General features: G+C 53.3%; 1 pseudogene; it reads left to right on the forward strand.

The window, feature by feature from the left end:
• The window catches only part of LOC112238689, a 144,930-nt pseudogene that overhangs the window by 98,632 nt on the left and 29,213 nt on the right, over positions 1–17,085 (forward strand).

Below are 17,085 nucleotides of genomic sequence, written 5' to 3' on the forward strand. Positions count from 1 at the left end.
GGTAGGTAGGCAGCGTTGGCACTGAGTAGCAGCTAGGTAGGTAGATAGACAGCGGGGCACTGAGTAGCAGCTAGGTAGGTAGGTAGATAGGCAGCGTTGGCACTGAGTAGCAGCTAGGTAGGTAGGTAGGTAGATATGCAGCGTTGGCACTGAGCAGCAGCTAGGTAGGTAGGTAGATAGGCAGCGGGGCACTGGGCAGCAGCTAGGTAGGTAGGTAGATAGGCAGCGGGGCACTGGGCAGCAGCTAGGTAGATAGGCAGCGGGGCACTGAGCAGCAGCAGCTAGGTAGGTAGGTAGATAGGCAGCGGGGCACTGAGCAGCAGCAGCTAGGTAGGTAGATAGGCAGCGGGGCACTGAGCAGCAGCAGCTAGGTAGGTAGGTAGGTAGATAGGCAGCGGGGCACTGAGCAGCAGCAGCTAGGTAGGTAGGTAGGCAGCGGGGCACTGAGTAGCAGCTAGGTAGGTAGGTAGATAGGCAGCGGGGCACTGAGTAGCAGCTAGGTAGGTAGATAGGCAGCGGGGCACTGAGTAGCAGCAGCAGCTAGGTAGGTAGGTAGGTAGGTAGATAGGCAGCGGGGCACTGAGCAGCAGCTAGGTAGGTAGGTATATAGGCAGCTGGGCACTGAGCAGCAGCTAGGTAGGTAGGTAGATAGGCAGCGGGGCACTGAGCAGCAGCAGCTAGGTAGGTAGATAGGCAGCGGGGCACTGAGTAGTAGCAGCAGCAGCTAGGTAGGTAGGTAGGCAGCGGGGCACTGAGCAGCAGCTAGGTAGGTAGATAGGCAGCGGGGCACTGAGCAGCTAGGTAGGTAGGTAGATAGGCAGCGGGGCACTGAGTAGCAGCTAGGTAGGTAGGTAGCGGGGCACTGAGTAGTAGCTAGGTAGGTAGATAGGCAGCGGGGCACTGAGCAGCAGCAGCTAGGTAGGTAGGTAGATAGGCAGCGGGGCACTGAGTAGCAGGTAGGTAGGTAGATAGATAGGCAGCGGGGCACTGAGTAGTAGCAGCAGCAGCTAGGTAGGTAGGTAGATAGGCAGCGGGGCACTGAGTAGTAGGTAGGTAGATAGGCAGCGGGGCACTGAGTAGTAGGTAGGTAGATAGGCAGCGGGGCACTGAGTAGTAGCTAGGTAGGTAGGTAGGTAGATAGGCAGCGGGGCACTGAGTAGCAGGTAGGTAGATAGGCAGCGGGGCACTGAGTAGTAGCTAGGTAGGTAGGTAGGTAGATAGGCAGCGGGGCACTGAGTAGTAGGTAGGTAGATAGGCAGCGGGCACTGAGTAGCAGCTAGGTAGGTAGGTAGATAGGCAGCGGGGCTCTGAGCAGTAGCAGCAGCAGCAGGTAGGTAGATAGATAGGCAGCGGGGCACTGAGTAGTAGCAGCAGCAGCTAGGTAGGTAGGTAGGTAGGTAGATAGGCAGCGGGGCACTGAGCAGCAGCTAGGTAGGTAGGTATATAGGCAGCTGGGCACTGAGCGGCAGCTAGGTAGGTAGGTAGATAGGCAGCGGGGCACTGAGCAGCAGCAGCTAGGTAGGTAGATAGGCAGCGGGGCACTGAGTAGTAGCAGCAGCAGCTAGGTAGGTAGGTAGGCAGCGGGGCACTGAGCAGCAGCTAGGCAGGTAGATAGGCAGCGGGGCACTGAGCAGCTAGGTAGGTAGGTAGATAGGCAGCGGGGCACTGAGTAGCAGCTAGGTAGGTAGGTAGGTAGATAGGCAGCGGGGCACTGAGCGGCAGCTAGGTAGGTAGGCAGCGGGGCACTGAGCGGCAGCTAGGTAGGTAGGCAGCGGGGCACTGAGCAGCAGCTAGGTAGGTAGATAGGCAGCGGGGCACTGAGTAGCAGGTAGGTAGGTAGGTAGATAGGCAGCGGGGCACTGAGTAGCAGCTAGGTAGGTAGGTAGGCAGCGGGGCACTGAGTAGCAGCTAGGTAGGTAGGCAGCGGGGCACTGAGCAGCAGCTAGGTAGGTAGGTAGGCAGCGGGGCACTGAGTAGCAGCTAGGTAGGTAGGTAGGCAGCGGGGCACTGAGCAGCAGCTAGGTAGGTAGTTAGGCAGCGGGGCACTGAGCAGCAGCTAGGTAGGTAGGTAGGCAGCGGGGCACTGAGCAGCAGCTAGGTAGGTAGGTAGGTAGGCAGCGGGGCACTGAGCAGCAGCTAGGTAGGTAGGTAGATAGGCAGCGGGGCACTGAGTAGTAGCAGCAGCAGCTAGGTAGGTAGGTAGATAGGCAGCGGGGCACTGAGCAGTAGCAGCAGCAGCTAGGTAGGTAGGTAGATAGGCAGCGGGGCACTGAGCAGCAGCTGGGTAGGTAGATAGATAGGCAGCGGGGCACTGAGTAGCAGGTAGGTAGGTAGATGGGCAGCGGGGCACTGAGTAGCAGGTAGGTAGGTAGATGGGCAGCGGGGCACTGAGTAGTAGCAGCAGCAGCTAGGTAGGTAGATAGATAGGCAGCGGGGCACTGAGTAGTAGCAGCAGCAGCTAGGTAGGTAGATAGGCAGCGGGGCACTGAGCAGCAGCTAGGTAGGTAGGTAGGTAGATAGGCAGCGGGGCACTGAGTAGTAGCAGCAGCAGCTAGGTAGGTAGGTAGGTAGATAGGCAGCGGGGCACTGAGCAGCAGCTAGGTAGGTAGGTAGGTAGATAGGCAGCAGGGCACTGAGCAGCAGCTAGGTAGGTAGGTAGATAGGCAGCGGGGCACTGAGCAGCAGCAGCAGCTAGGTAGGTAGGTAGGTAGATAGGCAGCGGGGCACTGAGTAGTAGCAGCAGCAGCTAGGTAGGTAGGTAGATAGGCAGCGGGGCACTGAGCAGCAGCAGCAGCTAGGTAGGTAGGTAGGTAGATAGGCGGGGCACTGAGTAGTAGCAGCAGCAGCTAGGTAGGTAGGTAGATAGGCAGCGGGGCACTGAGTAGTAGCAGCAGCAGCTAGGTAGGTAGATAGGCAGCGGGGCACTGAGTAGCAGGTAGGTAGGTAGATAGGCAGCGGGGCACTGAGCAGCAGCTAGGTAGGTAGGTAGGTAGATAGGCAGCTGAGCAGCAGCTAGGTAGGTAGGTAGGTAGATAGGCAGCGGGGCACTGAGCAGCAGCAGCAGCTAGGCAGGTAGGTAGATAGGCAGCGGGGCACTGAGTAGTAGCAGCAGCAGCTAGGCAGGTAGGTAGATAGGCAGCGGGGCACTGAGTAGTAGCAGCAGCAGCAGCAGCTAGGCAGGCAGACAGCGGGGCACTGAGTAGGTAGGTAGGTAGATAGGCAGCGGGGCACTGAGCAGCAGGTAGGTAGGTAGATAGGCAGCGGGGCACTGAGCAGCAGCTAGGTAGGTAGGTAGATAGGCAGCGGGGCACTGGTAGTAGCAGCAGCAGCTAGGTAGGTAGGTAGATAGGCAGCGGGGCACTGAGTAGTAACAGCAGCAGCAGCTAGGTAGGTAGATAGATAGGCAGCGGGGCACTGAGGAGTAGCAGCAGCAGCTAGGTAGGTAGGTAGGTAGATAGGCAGCGGGGCACTGAGCAGCAGCTAGGTAGGTAGGTATATAGGCAGCTGGGCACTGAGCGGCAGCTAGGTAGGTAGGTAGATAGGCAGCGGGGCACTGAGTAGTAGCAGCAGCAGCTAGGTAGGTAGGCAGCGGGGCACTGAGCGGCAGCTAGGTAGGTAGATAGGCAGCGGGGCACTGAGCAGCAGCTAGGTAGGTAGGTAGGCAGCGTTGGCACTGAGTAGCAGCTAGGTAGGTAGATAGACAGCGGGGCACTGAGTAGCAGCTAGGTAGGTAGGTAGGTAGATAGGCAGCGTTGGCACTGAGTAGCAGCTAGGTAGGTAGGTAGGTAGATATGCAGCGTTGGCACTGAGCAGCAGCTAGGTAGGTAGGTAGATAGGCAGCGGGGCACTGGGCAGCAGCTAGGTAGGTAGGTAGATAGGCAGCGGGGCACTGGGCAGCAGCTAGGTAGATAGGCAGCGGGGCACTGAGCAGCAGCAGCTAGGTAGGTAGGTAGATAGGCAGCGGGGCACTGAGCAGCAGCAGCTAGGTAGGTAGATAGGCAGCGGGGCACTGAGCAGCAGCAGCTAGGTAGGTAGGTAGGTAGATAGGCAGCGGGGCACTGAGCAGCAGCAGCTAGGTAGGTAGGTAGGCAGCGGGGCACTGAGTAGCAGCTAGGTAGGTAGGTAGATAGGCAGCGGGGCACTGAGTAGCAGCTAGGTAGGTAGATAGGCAGCGGGGCACTGAGCAGCAGCAGCAGCTAGGTAGGTAGGTAGATAGGCAGCGGGGCACTGAGTAGCAGCTAGGTAGGTAGGTAGCGGGGCACTGAGTAGTAGCTAGGTAGGTAGATAGGCAGCGGGGCACTGAGCAGCAGCAGCTAGGTAGGTAGGTAGATAGGCAGCGGGGCACTGAGTAGCAGGTAGGTAGGTAGATAGATAGGCAGCGGGGCACTGAGTAGTAGCAGCAGCAGCTAGGTAGGTAGGTAGATAGGCAGCGGGGCACTGAGTAGTAGGTAGGTAGATAGGCAGCGGGGCACTGAGTAGTAGCAGCTAGGCAGGTAGGTAGGTAGATAGGCAGCGGGGCACTGAGTAGTAGGTAGGTAGATGAGCAGCGGGGCACTGAGTAGTAGCTAGGTAGGTAGGTAGGTAGATAGGCAGCGGGGCACTGAGTAGTAGGTAGGTAGATAGGCAGCGGGGCACTGAGTAGCAGCTAGGTAGGTAGGTAGATAGGCAGCGGGGCTCTGAGTAGTAGCAGCAGCAGCTAGGTAGGTAGATAGATAGGCAGCGGGGCACTGAGTAGTAGCAGCAGCAGCTAGGTAGGTAGGTAGGTAGGTAGATAGGCAGCGGGGCACTGAGCAGCAGCTAGGTAGGTAGGTATATAGGCAGCTGGGCACTGAGCGGCAGCTAGGTAGGTAGGTAGATAGGCAGCGGGGCACTGAGCAGCAGCAGCTAGGTAGGTAGATAGGCAGCGGGGCACTGAGTAGTAGCAGCAGCAGCTAGGTAGGTAGGTAGGCAGCGGGGCACTGAGCAGCAGCTAGGTAGGTAGATAGGCAGCGGGGCACTGAGCAGCTAGGTAGGTAGGTAGATAGGCAGCGGGGCACTGAGTAGCAGCTAGGTAGGTAGGTAGGTAGATAGACAGCGGGGCACTGAGTAGCAGCTAGGTAGGTAGGCAGCGGGGCACTGAGCGGCAGCTAGGTAGGTAGGCAGCGGGGCACTGAGCAGCAGCTAGGTAGGTAGATAGGCAGCGGGGCACTGAGTAGCAGGTAGGTAGGTAGGTAGATCGGCAGCGGGGCACTGAGTAGCAGCTAGGTAGGTAGGTAGGCAGCGGGGCACTGAGTAGCAGCTAGGTAGGTAGGCAGCGGGGCACTGAGCAGCAGCTAGGTAGGTAGGTAGGCAGCGGGGCACTGAGTAGCAGCTAGGTAGGTAGGTAGGCAGCGGGGCACTGAGCAGCAGCTAGGTAGGTAGGTAGGCAGCGGGGCACTGAGTAGCAGCTAGGTAGGTAGGTAGGCAGCGGGGCACTGAGCAGCAGCTAGGTAGGTAGGTAGGTAGGCAGCGGGGCACTGAGCAGCAGCTAGGTAGGTAGGTAGATAGGCAGCGGGGCACTGAGTAGTAGCAGCAGCAGCTAGGTAGGTAGGTAGATAGGCAGCGGGGCACTGAGCAGTAGCAGCAGCAGCTAGGTAGGTAGGTAGATAGGCAGCGGGGCACTGAGCAGCAGCTGGGTAGGTAGATAGATAGGCAGCGGGGCACTGAGTAGCAGGTAGGTAGGTAGATGGGCAGCGGGGCACTGAGTAGCAGGTAGGTAGGTAGATGGGCAGCGGGGCACTGAGTAGTAGCAGCAGCAGCTAGGTAGGTAGATAGATAGGCAGCGGGGCACTGAGTAGTAGCAGCAGCAGCTAGGTAGGTAGATAGGCAGCGGGGCACTGAGCAGCAGCTAGGTAGGTAGGTAGGTAGATAGGCAGCGGGGCACTGAGTAGTAGCAGCAGCAGCTAGGTAGGTAGGTAGATAGGCAGCGGGGCACTGAGCAGCAGCTAGGTAGGTAGGTAGGTAGATAGGCAGCAGGGCACTGAGCAGCAGCTAGGTAGGTAGGTAGATAGGCAGCGGGGCACTGAGCAGCAGCAGCAGCTAGGTAGGTAGGTAGGTAGATAGGCAGCGGGGCACTGAGTAGTAGCAGCAGCAGCTAGGTAGGTAGGTAGATAGGCAGCGGGGCACTGAGCAGCAGCAGCAGCTAGGTAGGTAGGTAGGTAGATAGGCAGCGGGGCACTGAGTAGTAGCAGCAGCAGCTAGGTAGGTAGGTAGATAGGCAGCGGGGCACTGAGTAGTAGCAGCAGCAGCAGCAGCTAGGTAGGTAGATAGGCAGCGGGGCACTGAGTAGCAGGTAGGTAGGTAGATAGGCAGCGGGGCACTGAGTAGCAGGTAGGTAGGTAGATAGACAGCGGGGCACTGAGCAGCAGGTAGGTAGGTAGATAGGCAGCGGGGCACTGAGCAGCAGCTAGGTAGGTAGGTAGATAGGCAGCGGGGCACTGAGTAGTAGCAGCAGCAGCTAGGTAGGTAGGTAGATAGGCAGCGGGGCACTGAGTAGTAACAGCAGCAGCAGCTAGGTAGGTAGATAGATAGGCAGCGGGGCACTGAGTAGTAGCAGCAGCAGCTAGGTAGGTAGGTAGGTAGATAGGCAGCGGGGCACTGAGCAGCAGCTAGGTAGGTAGGTATATAGGCAGCTGGGCACTGAGCGGCAGCTGGTAGGTAGGTAGATAGGCAGCGGGGCACTGAGTAGTAGCAGCAGCAGCTAGGTAGGTAGGCAGCGGGGCACTGAGCGGCAGCTAGGTAGGTAGATAGGCAGCGGGGCACTGAGCAGCAGCTAGGTAGGTAGGTAGGCAGCGTTGGCACTGAGTAGCAGCTAGGTAGGTAGATAGACAGCGGGGCACTGAGCAGCAGCTAGGTAGGTAGGTAGGTAGATAGGCAGCGTTGGCACTGAGTAGCAGCTAGGTAGGTAGGTAGGTAGATATGCAGCGTTGGCACTGAGCAGCAGCTAGGTAGGTAGGTAGATAGGCAGCGGGGCACTGGGCAGCAGCTAGGTAGGTAGGTAGATAGGCAGCGGGGCACTGGGCAGCAGCTAGGTAGATAGGCAGCGGGGCACTGAGCAGCAGCAGCTAGGTAGGTAGGTAGATAGGCAGCGGGGCACTGAGCAGCAGCAGCTAGGTAGGTAGGTAGGCAGCGGGGCACTGAGCAGCAGCAGCTAGGTAGGTAGGTAGGTAGATAGGCAGCGGGGCACTGAGCAGCAGCAGCTAGGTAGGTAGGTAGGCAGCGGGGCACTGAGTAGCAGCTAGGTAGGTAGGTAGATAGGCAGCGGGGCACTGAGTAGCAGCTAGGTAGGTAGATAGGCAGCGGGGCACTGAGCAGCAGCAGCAGCTAGGTAGGTAGGTAGATAGGCAGCGGGGCACTGAGTAGCAGCTAGGTAGGTAGGTAGCGGGGCACTGAGTAGTAGCTAGGTAGGCAGATAGGCAGCGGGGCACTGAGCAGCAGCAGCTAGGTAGGTAGGTAGATAGGCAGCGGGGCACTGAGTAGCAGGTAGGTAGGTAGATAGATAGGCAGCGGGGCACTGAGTAGTAGCAGCAGCAGCTAGGTAGGTAGGTAGATAGGCAGCGGGGCACTGAGTAGTAGGTAGGTAGATAGGCAGCGGGGCACTGAGTAGTAGCTAGGTAGGTAGGTAGGTAGATAGGCAGCGGGGCACTGAGTAGCAGGTAGGTAGATAGGCAGCGGGGCACTGAGTAGTAGCTAGGTAGGTAGGTAGGTAGATAGGCAGCGGGGCACTGAGTAGTAGGTAGGTAGATAGGCAGCGGGGCACTGAGTAGCAGCTAGGTAGGTAGGTAGATAGGCAGCGGGGCACTGAGTAGCAGCAGCAGCAGCTAGGTAGGTAGATAGATAGGCAGCGGGGCACTGAGTAGTAGCAGCAGCAGCTAGGTAGGTAGGTAGGTAGGTAGATAGGCAGCGGGGCACTGAGCAGCAGCTAGGTAGGTAGGTATATAGGCAGCTGGGCACTGAGCGGCAGCTAGGTAGGTAGGTAGATAGGCAGCGGGGCACTGAGCAGCAGCAGCTAGGTAGGTAGATAGGCAGCGGGGCACTGAGTAGTAGCAGCAGCAGCTAGGTAGGTAGGTAGGCAGCGGGGCACTGAGCAGCAGCTAGGTAGGTAGATAGGCAGCGGGGCACTGAGCAGCTAGGTAGGTAGGTAGATAGGCAGCGGGGCACTGAGTAGCAGCTAGGTAGGTAGGTAGGTAGATAGACAGCGGGGCACTGAGTAGCAGCTAGGTAGGTAGGTAGGTAGATAGACAGCGGGGCACTGAGTAGCAGCTAGGTAGGTAGGTAGATAGATAGACAGCGGGGCACTGAGTAGCAGCTAGGTAGGTAGGTAGATAGATAGACAGCGGGGCACTGAGTAGCAGCTAGGTAGGTAGGTAGGTAGATAGACAGCGGGGCACTGAGTAGCAGCTAGGTAGGTAGGTAGGTAGATAGACAGCGGGGCACTGAGTAGCAGCTAGGTAGGTAGGTAGGTAGATAGACAGCGGGGCACTGAGTAGCAGCTAGGTAGGTAGGTAGGTAGATAGACAGCGGGGCACTGAGTAGCAGCTAGGTAGGTAGGTAGGTAGGTAGATAGACAGCGGGGCACTGAGTAGCAGCTAGGTAGGTAGGTAGGTAGATAGGCAGCGGGGCACTGAGTAGCAGCTAGGTAGGTAGGTAGGTAGATAGACAGCGGGGCACTGAGTAGTAGCTAGGTAGGTAGGTAGATAGGCAGCGGGGCACTGAGCAGCAGGTAGGTAGGTAGATAGATAGGCAGCGGGGCACTGAGCAGCAGCTAGGTAGGTAGGTAGATAGGCAGGCAGCGGGGCACTGAGCAGCAGCAGCTAGGTAGGTAGATAGATAGGCAGCGGGGCACTGAGCAGCAGCAGCTAGGTAGGTAGATAGGCAGGCAGCGGGGCACTGAGCAGCAGCTAGGTAGGTAGGTAGATAGGCAGGCAGCGGGGCACTGAGCAGCAGCAGCTAGGTAGGTAGATAGGCAGGCAGCGGGGCACTGAGCAGCAGCTAGGTAGGTAGGTAGATAGGCAGGCAGCGGGGCACTGAGCAGCAGCTAGGTAGGTAGGTAGATAGGCAGGCAGCGGGGCACTGAGCAGCAGCTAGGTAGGTAGGTAGATAGGCAGGCAGCGGGGCACTGAGCAGCAGCTAGGTAGGTAGATAGATAGGCAGGCAGCGGGGCACTGAGCAGCAGCTAGGTAGGTAGGTAGATAGGCAGGCAGCGGGGCACTGAGTAGTAGCTAGGTAGGTAGGTAGATAGGCAGCGGGGCACTGAGCAGCAGCTAGGTAGGTAGATAGATAGGCAGCGGGGCACTGAGTAGCAGGTAGGTAGATAGATAGGCAGCGGGGCACTGAGCAGCAGCAGCTAGGTAGGTAGATAGGCAGGCAGCGGGGCACTGAGCAGCAGCTAGGTAGGTAGGTAGATAGGCAGGCAGCGGGGCACTGAGCAGCAGCTAGGTAGATAGGTAGATAGGCAGCGGGGCACTGAGCAGCAGCTAGGTAGGTAGGTAGATAGGCAGGCAGCGGGGCACTGAGCAGCAGCTAGGTAGGTAGGTAGATAGGCAGGCAGCGGGGCACTGAGCAGCAGCTAGGTAGGTAGGTAGATAGGTAGATAGGCAGGCAGCGGGGCACTGAGCAGCAGCTAGGTAGGTAGGTAGATAGGTAGATAGGCAGCGGGGCACTGAGCAGCAGCTAGGTAGGTAGGTAGATAGGCAGGCAGCGGGGCACTGAGCAGCAGCTAGGTAGGTAGGTAGGTAGATAGGCAGCGGGGCACTGAGCAGCAGCTAGGTAGGTAGGTAGGTAGATAGGCAGCGGGGCACTGAGCAGCAGCTAGGTAGGTAGGTAGGTAGATAGGCAGCGGGGCACTGAGCAGCAGCTAGGTAGGTAGGTAGGCAGGCAGGCAGCGGGGCACTGAGCAGCAGCAGCTAGGTAGGTAGGTAGATAGGCAGGCAGCGGGGCACTGAGCAGCAGCTAGGTAGGTAGGTAGGTAGATAGGCAGCGGGGCACTGAGCAGCAGCTAGGTAGGTAGGTAGGTAGATAGGCAGCGGGGCACTGAGCAGCAGCTAGCTAGGTAGGTAGGTAGATAGGCAGCGGGGCACTGAGTAGTAGCTAGGTAGGTAGGCAGCGGGGCACTGAGTAGTAGCTAGGTAGGTAGGCAGCGGGGCACTGAGTAGTAGTAGCAGCAGCAGCTAGGTAGATAGATAGGTAGCGGGGCACTGAGCACCAGCTAGGTAGGTAGGTAGATAGGTAGCGGGGCACTGAGCAGCAGCTAGGTAGGTAGGTAGGTAGTGGGGCACTGAGTAGTAGCAGCAGCAGCTAGGTAGATAGATAGGTAGCGGGGCACTGAGCAGCAGGTAGGTAGGTAGGCAGCGGGGCACTGAGTAGTAGCAGCAGCAACTAGGTAGATAGATAGGTAGCGGGGCACTGAGCACCAGCTAGGTAGGTAGGTAGATAGGTAGCGGGGCACTGAGCAGCAGCTAGGTAGGTAGGTAGGTAGCGGGGCACTGAGCAGCAGCTAGGTAGGTTAGTGGGGCACTGAGCAGCAGCTAGGTAGGTAGCGGGGCACTGAGCAGCAGCTAGGTAGGCAGGTAGGCAGGCAGGTAGGTAGGCAGGCAGGCAGGTAGGTAGGTAGGTAGGTAGGTAGGCAGGCAGGCAGTGGGGCACTGAGCAGCAGCTAGGTAGGTAGGTAGTGGGGCACTGAGCAGCAGCTAGGTAGGTAGGTAGTGGGGCACTGAGCAGCAGCTAGGTAGGTAGGTAGTGGGGCACTGAGCAGCAGCAGTTAGGTAGGTAGTGGGGCACTGAGCAGCAGCTAGGTAGGCAGGCAGGTAGGTAGGCAGGTAGGTAGGTAGGCAGTGGGCACTGAGCAGCAGCTAGGTAGGTAGTGGGGCACTGAGCAGCAGCAGCTAGGTAGGTAGTGGGGCACTGAGCAGCAGTTAGGTAGGTAGTGGGGCACTGAGCAGCAGCAGTTAGGTAGGTAGTGGGGCACTGAGCAGCAGCAGTTAGGTAGGTAGTGGGGCACTGAGCAGCAGCAGGTAGGTAGGTAGTGGGGCACTGAGCAGCAGCAGGTAGGTAGGTAGCGGGGCACTGAGCAGCAGCAGGTAGGTAGGTAGCGGGCACTGAGCAGCAGCAGTTAGGTAGGTAGCGGGGCACTGAGCAGCAGTTAGGTAGGTAGCGGGGCACTGAGCAGCAGCTAGGTAGGCAGGTGAAAAAAATCCTGCACATATACAGAAATCTCTTTAGCCAATGCAAATCGAGTTTCCAGAAAGTCCGGAACCTCATCCACTCTGAATAAAGTTTCCAAACATATTTCTGATGTGTTCTCTTGCTCTCTCTCCTTTCCCTGACCACAGATACAGTGCCTTGCAAAAGTATTCACCCCCTTGGCGATTTTCCTATTTTGTTTCATTACAACCTGTAATTTAAATTTCATGAAATAGACCTACACAAAATAGTCAAAATTGGTGAAGTGAAATGAAAAAAATAACTTGTTTAAAAATCCATTTTAAAAATGGAATAGTAGTGTGTGCATATGTATTCACCCCCTTTGCTATGAAGCCCCTAAATAAGATCTGATGCAACCAATTGCCTTCAGAAGTCACATAATTAGTTAATTGCACACAGGTGGACTTTATTTAAGTGTCACATGAGCTCAGTATATACACACCTGTTCTGAAAGGCCCCAGAGTCTGCAACACCATCAAGCAAGGGGCAGCACCAAGCAAACGGCACCATGAAGACCAAGGAGCTCTCAAACAGGTCAGGGACAAAGTTGTAGAGAAGTACAGATCAGGGTTGGGTTATGAAAATATATCTGAAACTTTGAACATCCCACGGAGCACCATTAAATCCATTATTAAAAAATGTAAAGAATATGGCAACACAACAAACCTGCCACGAGATGGCCACCCACCAAAACTCACAGACCAGGCAAGGAGGGCATTAATCAGAGAGGCAACAAAGAGACCAAAGATAACCCTGAAGGAGCTACAAAGCTCCACGGCGGATATTGGAGTATCTGTCCATAGGACCACTTTAAACCATATACTCCACAGAGCTGGGCTTTACAGAGGAGTGGCCAGAAAAAAAGCAGTTGATTAAAGAAAGAAATAAGCTAACAAGTATGTGGGAGACTCTCCAAAAATATGAAAGAAGGTACTCTGGTCAGATGAGGTTAAAATTGAGCTTTTTGGTCATCAAGGAAAACGTTATGTCTGGCACAAACCCAACACCTCATCACCCCGAGAATAACATCCCCACAGTGAAGCATGGTGGTTGCAGCATCATGCTGTGGGGATGTTTTTCATAGGCAGTGACTGGGAAACTGGTCAGAATTGAAGGAATGATGGATGGCGCTAAATACCGGGACCTTGTTGAGGGGAAACCTGTTTGTCTTCCAGAGATTTGAGACTGGGACAGAGGTTCACCTTCCAGCAGGACAATGACCCTAAGCGTACTGCTAAAGCAACACTCGAGGAAACATTTTTAAATTACTTGGGATGGCCTAGTCAAAGCCCAGACCTCAATCTAATTGAACATTTGTGGTATGAATTAAAGATGGCTGTACACCAGCAGGAACCCATCCAACTTGAAGGAGCTGGAGCAGTTTTGCCTTGAAGAATGGGTGAAAATCCCAGTGATGTGCTAAGCTTAGAGACATACCCCAAGAGACTTACAGCTGTAATTGAGGCAAAAGCTGGCTCTACAGAGTATTGACTGGGGGGGGGGGAATATTTATGCACACAAGTTTTCTGTTTTTTATTTTTTTATTTCTTGTTTGTTTCACAACAAAACGATTTGATCTTCAAAGTGCTAGGCCTGTTGTTTAAATCAAATGATTACAACCCCCCCCACAAAACAAAAACAAAAAATATTCCAGGTTGTAAGGCAACAAAACAGGAAAATGCCAAGGGGGGTGAATACTTTCACAAGCCACTGCATGAGCTCTAACTCCGGTCCTCCAGTATCCCCACCAGTACATGTTTTTGTTGTGGCCCTGGACAAGCACACCTTATTCTACTTGTCAGCGAATCTTCAAGCTCTTGACAAGTTGAGTCATGTGTTTTTGTCCGGGGTCACAACAAAACGTGTGCTGTTACGGGCTACTTGAGGACCAGAGTTGGGGAAACGGTAGGCTAACTGATGTAGTATGTCCCCCCTCCCTCTCTCCTCCAGGAACCTGCTCCCAATCAGTCATGTGTGTACAGAGGAAGGAGAGAAGCCTATGGTACTACTGCCCTATATGAACTGGGGTAACCTCAAACTGTTCCTGAGACAGTGCAAGCTGGCCGAAGCCAACAACCCACAGGTGAGCTTCTAACCCTGGCTCCGGCCTACTGTCATCCTACCGTTCTATGGCTATCCTACCATTATCCCAAACCCTCTCTCTAGTCTACTGTCATCCTACCATTATCCCAACCCTCTCTAGTCTACTGTCATACTACCATTACCCCAACCCTCTCTAGTCTACTGTCATCCTACCATTCTACGGCTATCCTACCATTATCCCAACCCTCTCTTTAGTCTACTGTCATCCTAACATTACCCCAACCCTCTCTAGTCTACTGTCATCCTACCGTTCTATGGCTATCCTACCATTATCCCCACCCTCTCTAGTCTACTGTCGTCCTACGGCTATCCTACCATTATTTTATGATCAGTTTATTGGTCACACAAGGTCCAACCGAAATGTGACTTCTGCTTTTAATTCAACCCCTCCGAAATAAACATATGTTTTGAAGAGGTTCTAGGGTCACCCGGGTGCTGCTGTTGTGGGGAGTTAAGGGCACAACGGCAGGCAATGCCATCTAGAAACTGATACCAGCAACTCTCCGCTTGCCAGCTTACTCCCCCCCCACCCCACCCCTCGGAACCAAACTGTCAACCCTCTGGTTTCTGGCTCGCCTCTCTAAGCGCTAGGCTACCTGCCACACCTCGTCAAACCATTATCTTACCGGTGTCTTACTGTCGCACTACAGTCGTCCCAACGTCATCCCGTCATACTACTCTCATCCTACCTTCATCCTATATTCAGCCTACATTTATCCTACCATCATCCTACCGTCCGCATAAAGGATATCTGTTCTGGATAAGATATCACAGAAGACTTGCATTGTTGGGGGGAAATAACCTGATACAGTTTATTAATGTTCAGGGCTCTAGACTGCAACCATTTATAGTCTCATTTTGTGACCTTTTTTGACTTGGCTGAGCGAATTTAGAAATAAATGTAACTGGTCACATCGGTGCGAGCTGCACATTCTACATGATCACGTCACTCCAAACGTCATGTACAGTGGGGCAAGAAAGTATTTAGGCAGCCACCAATTGTGCAAGTTCTCCCATTTAAAAAAGATGAGGCCTGTAATTTTCATCATAGGTACACTTCAACTATGAAAGACAAAATGAGAAAAAAAATCCAGAAAATCACATTGTAGCAGTTTTTTTATGAATTTATTTGCAAATTATGGTGGAAAATAAGTGTATGTGTACGTATGTATGTACATTATCCCACCCTCTCTCTAGTCTACTGTCATCCTACCGTTCTATGGCTATCCTACCATTATCCCCACCCTCTCTCTAGTCTACTGTCGTCCTACGGCTATCCTACCATTATCCTAACCCTCTCTCTAGTCTGTCATCCTACCGTTCTATGGCTATCCTACCATTTTCCCAACCCTCTAGTCTACTGTCGCCCTACCGTTCTATGGCTATCCTACCATTATCCCCACCCTCTCTCTAGTCTACTGTCATCCTACCGTTCTATGGCTATCCTACCATTATCCCCACCCTCTCTCTAGTCTACTGTCGTCCTACGGCTATCCTACCATTATCCTAACCCTCTCTCTAGTCTACTGTCATCCTACCGTTCTATGGCTATCCTACCATTATCCCAACCCTCTCTCTAGTCTACTGTCGTCCTACCGTTCTATGGCTATCCTACCATTATCCCAACCCTCTCTCTAGTCTACTGTCGTCCTACCGTTCTATGGCTATCCTACCATTATCCCAACCCTCTCTCTAGTCTACTGTCGTCCTACCGTTCTATGGCTATCCTACCATTATCCCAACCCTCTCTCTAGTCTACTGTCGTCCTACCGTTCTATGGCTATCCTACCATTATCCCAACCCTCTCTCTAGTCTACTGTCGTCCTACCGTTCTATTTATATCCTACCATTATCCCAACCCTCTCTCTAGTCTACTGTCGTCCTACCGTTCTATGGCTATCCTACCATTATCCCAACCCTCTCTCTAGTCTACTGTTGTCCTACCGTTCTATATATATCCTACCATTATCCCAACCCTCTCTCTAGTCTACTGTCGTCCTACCGTTCTATGGCTATCCTACCATTATCCCAACCCTCTCTCTAGTCTACTGTCGTCCTACCGTTCTATGGCTATCCTACCATTATCCCAACCCTCTCTCTAGTCTACTGTCGTCCTACCGTTCTATATATATCCTACCATTATCCCAACCCTCTCTCTAGTCTACTGTCGTCCTACCGTTCTATGGCTATCCTACCATTATCCCAACCCTCTCTCTAGTCTACTGTCGTCCTACCGTTCTATATATATATCCTACCATTATCCCAACCCTCTCTCTAGTCTACTGTCGTCCTACCGTTCTATGGCTATCCTACCATTATCCCAACCCTCTCTCTAGTCTACTGTCGTCCTACCGTTCTATATATATCCTACCATTCTCCCAACCCTCTCTCTAGTCTACTGTCGTCCTACCGTTCTATGGCTATCCTACCATTATCCCAACCCTCTCTCTAGTCTACTGTCGTCCTACCGTTCTATGGCTATCCTACCATTATCCCAGCCCTCTCTCTAGTCTACTGTCGTCCTACCGTTCTATGGCTATCCTACCATTATCCCAACCCTCTCTCTAGTCTACTGTCGTCCTACCGTTCTATGGCTATCCTACCATTATCCCAACCCTCTCTCTAGTCTACTGTCGTCCTACCGTTCTATATATATCCTACCATTATCCCAACCCTCTCTCTAGTCTACTGTCGTCCTACCGTTCTATATATATCCTACCATTATCCCAACCCTCTCTCTAGTCTACTGTCGTCCTACCGTTCTATATATATCCTACCATTATCCCAACCCTCTCTCTAGTCTACTGTCGTCCTACCGTTCTATATATATCCTACCATTATCCCAACCCTCTCTCTAGTCTACTGTCGTCCTACCGTTCTATATATATCCTACCATTATCCCAACCCTCTCTGTAGTCTACTGTCGTCCTACCGTTCTATATATATCCTACCATTATCCCAACCCTCTCTCTAGTCTACTGTCGTCCTACCGTTCTATATATATCCTACCATTATCCCAACCCTCTCTCTAGTCTACTGTCGTCCTACCGTTCTATATATATCCTACCATTATCCCAACCCTCTCTCTAGTCTACTGTCGTCCTACCGTTCTATGGCTATCCTACCATTATCCCAACCCTCTCTCTAGTCTACTGTCGTCCTACCGTTCTATGGCTATCCTACCATTATCCCAACCCTCTCTCTAGTCTACTGTCGTCCTACCGTTCTATATATATCCTACCATTATCCCAACCCTCTCTCTAGTCTACTGTCGTCCTACCGTTCTATATAAATCCTACATGAAGATTGAAATGGAACAATTCACTTTCTAGCGGACCAAACTAATGCACAGTACACTGTGGCCTGAGCCAGGTATCACTTTGTTTTCTATTCTTTTAAAAAACGTTTTTAATTATATATATATATATATACTTATTTTCCACCATCATTTATATATATATATACACACACACACACACACACAAATGTCTAAACATATATGTTTTCGCTCTGTTATTATGGGGTATTGTGTTTAGATTGATGAAGAAAATAATTGAATCTATTGCGAATTCACTGTAGGCTATGATATTAGTGCACATTAAAATGTAGCCAATTTAAAAAATATATATATATATACCTTTTTTTTTATTTTACTAGGCAAGTCCGTTAAGAACAAATTCTTATCTACAATGACGGCCTAGGAACGGTGGCTTAACTGCCTGTTCAGGGGCAGAACGACAGATCTTTACCTTGTCAGCTCTG

This window comes from Oncorhynchus tshawytscha, linkage group LG05 (assembly GCF_018296145.1).
Source record: "Oncorhynchus tshawytscha isolate Ot180627B linkage group LG05, Otsh_v2.0, whole genome shotgun sequence".
Lineage (NCBI taxonomy): Eukaryota > Metazoa > Chordata > Actinopteri > Salmoniformes > Salmonidae > Oncorhynchus > Oncorhynchus tshawytscha.